Source organism: Silene latifolia, chromosome 9 (genome assembly GCF_048544455.1).
Source record: "Silene latifolia isolate original U9 population chromosome 9, ASM4854445v1, whole genome shotgun sequence".
In the NCBI taxonomy this organism is placed as follows: Eukaryota; Viridiplantae; Streptophyta; class Magnoliopsida; order Caryophyllales; family Caryophyllaceae; genus Silene; species Silene latifolia.
The window spans coordinates 183,937,619-183,944,141 of record NC_133534.1 but is presented as its reverse complement, the minus strand read 5'-3'; the positions used below and the strand labels follow the sequence as shown (position 1 = coordinate 183,944,141).

At 46.2% G+C, this 6,523-nt stretch overlaps 1 long non-coding RNA gene across 1 annotated transcript; it reads right to left on the bottom strand.

The window, feature by feature from the left end:
- Window positions 1-4,172: 4,172 nt before the first annotated feature.
- On the bottom strand, window positions 4,173-5,285 carry LOC141598394 (uncharacterized). The gene is made up of 3 exons (XR_012523480.1): window positions 5,204-5,285; window positions 4,793-4,859; window positions 4,173-4,236 (listed from the first exon to the last, which is right to left on the bottom strand). It is a non-coding gene; the product is annotated as an uncharacterized LOC141598394 (long non-coding RNA).
- Window positions 5,286-6,523: the final 1,238 nt, after the last annotated feature.

The window sequence follows — 6,523 nt, the reverse complement described above, 5'->3', positions numbered from 1 at the left end:
CCTCGGCCAGGCCGAAGGTAAAAATGAAAAAAGCGCTCAATTAATAACGTAAAAAGACAAGTGAAGGACTGTGATCAAAGCCCCGGCCAAGCCGGGGGCCAATAAACAAGCTTTATTGAAAATTATTACAAGTAAGGAGAATGCAGACGACGGCCGTCCCCATAGGGATAGCCTAAACACTACCTACCAAAGTTTACAAAAAAAGAAGTAACAAAAGAAAAGGGTACGGACATAAAACTTTGAAGTGCCAAAAGGATGGCAGGGAGGAAAGGCTCAATAGTTGGGCCCCGAACAGCTAAAGCTATCCGAGATGCCGGGTGAGTCCGTAACGCCGCCCGTCTCCCTATGCCTGTTCTTTGCTCACCACCACCACGGCCGCAAAGCAAGATCATCTTTGATAGGCGACCCAGAAGGAGATCCGGCAGCTTCGCGTGCCCTTGCCTTCTCGGCCTCTTCTTTGGCCTCCTTCGCCTTGGCATCCCGGGCCGCCTTCTCCGCAGCCTCCTCCTCCTCCTTCTTCACCCTTGCCTCCTCAGCGGCCTTCGCCTCCGTGGCCTTCTCCTTAGTATCAATCTTATCATCAAGCAGCTCGTCAAATCTCTTCCACGGGAAGGAGCCTTCAGGAAAGAGCTCCCCGATCACTTCCCTGGCGGCTTCTTCGGCGGTCCCGGTATTGGGCGCACATGTTAGGAAGAATGACGCTTTGGAGCGTCTCAATGTCCAACTCCCTCTGGGCGATGATAGCCTTCTTATTCCGAAGCGCCTTCCCCTGGGCCTTAAACATGGACTTCCATTCTTCCCTCTTCTCAGCATTGAAGTTGGCGACAGCCTGAAGTTTGTCACGCTTCGCCTGCAGCTTAGCAGCTTCAGCCCCCGCAGCCTCAACCTTAGCTCTCTCAGCAAGGACTGCCTTTTCAGCATCCTCCCTAAGTTTTTGCTCAGCAAGGACCGCCTTTTCAGCCTCGGCCTTGGCCCCCTCAGCTTCCTTCTTCGCAGCAGCGAGCTCAAGCCTGAGCCGCTCAAGCTGTGGGGCAACTTCAGCCATGACCTTTTCTTGCTCCACAATATGAGCACCGGCCACATCAGCCCACTTCGACAGCATCCTGGCCAAACTTAGGCTCTCCGACCTAATCTGGGCGGGGGTAGGCTTCGGGAAGGAGGAGACGACGGTGGCATCTTTACCACCCGCTGCGCGCAGTCGCTTCTCGGACGCCGTTCAACGGTGTGTCCGGTGAGACGGCGGCGGTTGATCTATAAAAAATTCAATCAAAGCATCCATGTCAACATTCATGGACATACCAGAGAGCCTGTCATCAGGAACGCATAATGAACCGGCTAAGTCAGAGCCACAGGATAGATCTGTACCAGGCTTGGCCTTCTTGGCCGGAGGACCCATTTCTTTGCCGGCCTCGGTAGCAGTAGTAGCAGTAGCAGCAGTAGCAGCAGCAGCGGCAGCAGCGGCAGCAGTAGTCTCTTTTCTCTTGCGGAAGAGAGGAGATTCCACTGCCAAGGTGACCTCCTCCTCGGTAATATCGACGATCTCCACCGTCTCCTTTTGAAGTGAAGGGATTGGAGGTGGAACTGATGTTGACGCCGTTGCCGCCGAAGACATTGTTTTTCGCTTTCGGCGCGGTATGTTACCGGCAACCTTCGCCTGGGCCGCCGTCGTATCTAGGGCCTTCAACTGCTGGTCCATGAGGTCGTTTGGCGCCGGTCTGCGATCACTTTTATCGGCCTTCGGATGCATCTCAACAACGTTCTTGTCTTTGTCAAGTCCCATCTTCTTGAGGATTTCCTCAGACATATCCGGGCCAAAACGGTCTGTAAAAGAAACGAAGCAAGAGTTAAATAGAAGAAATAAATCAAAGGTTCAAAAACAGAAACATTAAAAGCAGGGATGGGCCTCACACCAACCCCACTCACCCTGTGCCAGGGCCGGTATGAGGCCGACGTGGCAGAGCGGCTCATCTTGAAGAATAATCTGCGTCGGGGGCATCCATCCCTTCGGCGACCCATCCTTCTCAGTCTCAAACAACTTCATTGCCCGCCGTTCGTCATCATTAAGAGGGACCTTCAAGGCTTCCATCTTAAGCTTGCCCCGGGAGACATATTTCTCACGCTCCCCTTTGCTCTCGCACCGCAAATTGACTTGGTGCTGGAAGGACCGAGACAGTGGATAATCTCCTGGAACCTCAACGTACACCCATCGTGACTTCCAGTCCTTGCAGGAAGTAAACTTGGGGACGGTGATATAACCTGGCTCGGTCTGTACGGTATACCACCCCCTGCCACCTTGGACATTCAGTCGAAGGTGATGAAGCCGGCGGAATAGGTTCACCGTTGGGGCCTCCCCCTTAAAAAGACGGAGCCACACAAAGCCAACTATAGTCCTAATGGCCAACGGATGCAGTTGGGCCACGGCGACGTTCATGGCTTTAATTATGGCCATAACGTATTCATTCAGAGGAAACCGGAGCCCATTCTCCAGGTGTCTGATGTATACGCCGATACAACCCGGGGGAGGGCAACAGACGGCCTGACCCTCTCTAGGAATAACCATCCTATACTCCCTGCCGAAGTGGAAATGATGTTCAAAAAAGGGACAACCAGAACAACTGGCGAACTTATTGGTCCAAGCACGATCAGGGCCAATCTTACAGGCGTCGCCGTGATCCAAAATTTGCGACCTCTCCTCACCGGAATGAGTCCTTACCTCATCATCACCTTCGCCATCAACATCATCACCGTCATCATCATCATCATCCCCAAAACTCTCCAGATATTTGGGATCAACCTTAGGAGAAGGAGACCTAGGGCCCCCGGACCTTATAGGGACGGCGGCTAGTGCCACCTCTTCATCAAGGCGCGACGGGGAACCCCCCGGCGCAAGATTACTAGGTCCGGCATCAGCAGAAGACATGTTCACAACAAAAACTTAAACAATTAAAAAGTTGGAAAATTTGTTTGTTTACCTTGGGAAGAGTGTTACGCCGAGTAACGCTCAAGACTAGAGAGAAGTTTCGTCAAAGAAAATTAAGCAAGAAGAAGAAAATTTTTTGAGAAAATGAATTTGGAAGGCCAAATTCAGGGGCTAACTCTCCTATTTATAGGGCAAAGCCCACTCAATCCGACCAATTAGGGTAAAGCCCATGAAGCGTCAACCAATCAACACCGAGACACGTGTCAAGCATGCAGCCACGAAATGTCAATCGTCACAACAGTTACCAATCTTCTTTGACACGCTACTTGGCGGAATGCCAATCGACGTATCTTCTTCAACACGCTCCTTATCCACTTGCCAAACGGCCAGCTGATCCACCAAGCTTGGCAGCACCGGCCGGGGGCAATCAAAGCATCCGGCACTCTCAACCTTGGACCCGCCGGCCAGCGACATCTTCTTTTCCACATTTGATGTCCATTGCACATCCATGCGGAGGGGGGATATAGTACGGTACGGCCAGGAGCAAGCCGAGGAAGAAGAAGCCGGGGAAGAAATCTCAACTTGCGCAGAATACGCTCAACACTCATCGAAGGTCCATACCACGGCATAGACTACGCTGGGGGCAAATTGATGGGGCATATTCTGCACCCGCTGACCGAGTCAACATATTGAGCAAGGTCAAAGATCAAGAGACAGCAAGTCAACATGTTAGACCGCCTAACCGACGCAGCCTGTCGGCCGGTCACTTGGGTCTCGGCTGGGCCGTTAGCCAGCCGGGAGACATATCCGCGTACTCATATCCAAGACCCCTCGGCATGGAGTCAACAGGGCCCGCCGGCCTGCCATGGGTCCCTCGGCCGAGGGTAGAACAGACTTTCCACCTGCTACGCCACTTGGCCCACTTGCCCACTACGTGACAAAAGGTGAAAGTCTATAAATACTCCTCAACCCTCATTGAGGAGAGGATCCACAATCTAACCTAAAACTCACTATTCATCTGGTATAAACTCCCTTACCTCTCTACAATATACTTTGTCAAGTAACATACAACTTAATCCCCTTTAAGTTCACTGACTTGAGCGTCGGAGTGAGTATGCTCGGTGCAAAGCCGAGCCCTCAGTTTGTTCATCGTTTCAGGAGAGACCGAGAGGAAGAGTCAAGGCAAGGAAGGACATCCATTCACCAAGCTTGCGTGGTAAACAATACTGCTCTGGAATTATACCCGGAACACCATGATCTTTAGACATTAAAAATACAGTCTCGACCCCGCATCACACGGCGAATTCCTTTGACAGCTGCAAAAGAAATGAAAAGTATCGGAAAACAGCAAAATTAAAAGCTTTGACCTTTAGATTGCCTTTTATTAGTAGTAAAATTAAAAAGATAGGAAGTAATCAAGTATTCTACTCATTTTATAGCCTACTAAGAGTGAAAAGGAGTAAACCTTCCATTCTGGCAGCCTAATCTTTATTCAACTTCGCATAGAAGGTACGCAACAACTCCACAGAGCAGCCACTAAAACGATTCCGGCTAGTCAAATGAACTAAAAATCACTTCTAAAAAATGTTCTTATTTGTAGGGCTCTGCACTCCCACTCCCACTCCCCTGCCTAGTCTTCATATTATAAAATTTTCGAAAACATATTATTAAAGAACAAAAATAATAACGATTCTTTTGGTCATCTATGCTCACTATGCTCATGTCTAGTCTTCATAAGTGTTTGTTGGATGATCATTGATTGTCTGACACGGATACAGGGGATATGGGAAGATACGTATTGGAACAATATAGTGAGGGGAACATAAATTGCAGATCTCAGTATGATAAATTTGCAAGGAGAGATTTACTTACTAGGAGTAGGCGAGATTGAATAATGTACGTTTCACGGTACCACTTGACTTGATCTTTTCCATTAAACCTGAGAGTCAGACAACAAAGCATCAGAAGCTTAAACAGATGAGTAGTACTAGAATTGTATCGATAACTCCTTAAAGTGTGGGTTTCTTCTCGAGATGTATTTGTAACGCAGGGAATAAAGTGAAATGGCTCAGTATATTCACGAAACCTACTGTTACTAAAGTCTTCAGATAACAACTTGACATCCTGAACAAACAATCAGTTATCAAAGTACAGAAAACTCCACATTTCATGAATAATGGCTTTAAGGCTTCTGCGAGTCTTATGTGCGACAGTTTCATATGTGAGATCAACTTAAATATTTAGGAAGGAAAAAGTAAATTTTTGAGTTAAGATTTCGCTTACCCCGCGCCAATAGCCAATTGAAGCACCAGTTGAGATGAATAATTCCTCGACTACTCGATCAAATATATGTGCTAGTGGAAGGTATGACAGATACCTGTCAGTTTGCCTTAGCTGTGGATTCACATCATTACAAAAGGCAGGGAAATCAGAACAAGAGAAGTTTTGAGTAAGACCGTCTTATAGTGATCTAGCGCTTTTACAATATTTACGGTGGATAATGTTGGAGAGTGAACATACCTCTTCATTGATGCTCTTCAATGAGAAATTAATGCCTGATACAACAGTGACAACAGTCTCATTGGAGATGAGCACTCCCTTAGGCTCACTAGTCGTCTATTAGTTTATCATCATATAGACAAAAATGTGAAAACTCTTAGCTGGACTTGTGTACAAACACAAAGAAAAATAACATTTTGCCTATGATGTCTGCGAATCAAATAGGAATACTTCACCCTCATTTGCACAAATATGAGTCAGAACAAATCAAATAGGAACAACACCAGAATGCATTGAGTTGATAAACACACAAACTAATTTGAGTATTCAGTTATATTGAAAGCTCCATTGTTGTTTATTGAATGAACAATACTTCGATTATGTTGTATGAAGCAAGATGCAGCTAGCTCCTAGCTCTAAAGCACACATGCATAAGCATCTATTTGACAATCCAACAATAATAACTCAAAGACAAATTCACAGATTTACAAAATCTGAAACCTTGCTTACTATTTTTTACAATGTTAATGGTGGTTATGGATGACGAGTGTGCTTAGTATACATAATAAATTAATATTATGAAACAACGAAAAACACATTCAAATAATGAACTAGATGCATACAGCACCGTACAGTATAAGACGGAATATAGTATAAACAAAAACGAAACAACAAACTTCACAACACGACTCACACACTCCGTTCCATTATTGATGTTATACTAACCTTTAATTGTGTCAAGCTAGGTAACCAAAATTCAACACCTAATTCTCTTACGTTAGGCCATCAATGTTGTACTCAAGACTAAGACCCTTGTATACCTGCAACTCAAGAAATAATATGATTTCGCCACAAATCTAAGACGCAACTGTGCAAATACAAAATATTTCATAAATTGGAGTCTAAAGAGAGGTACATCTGTCATTCACGCAATTATCTGTTCTGAACGAGAACCAAACTTCTGTCTGAAAAAATCTCTCTTATTCACACCCTCTTTAGGGGCAGAAGGATTAAGGAGAAAAGGATGCCATTTTATGTGTATGAAATTAATTCGTCAAACCCTGCAGACTCTAAAGCTAATAAAATTGAAGGTCAAAATAGTTT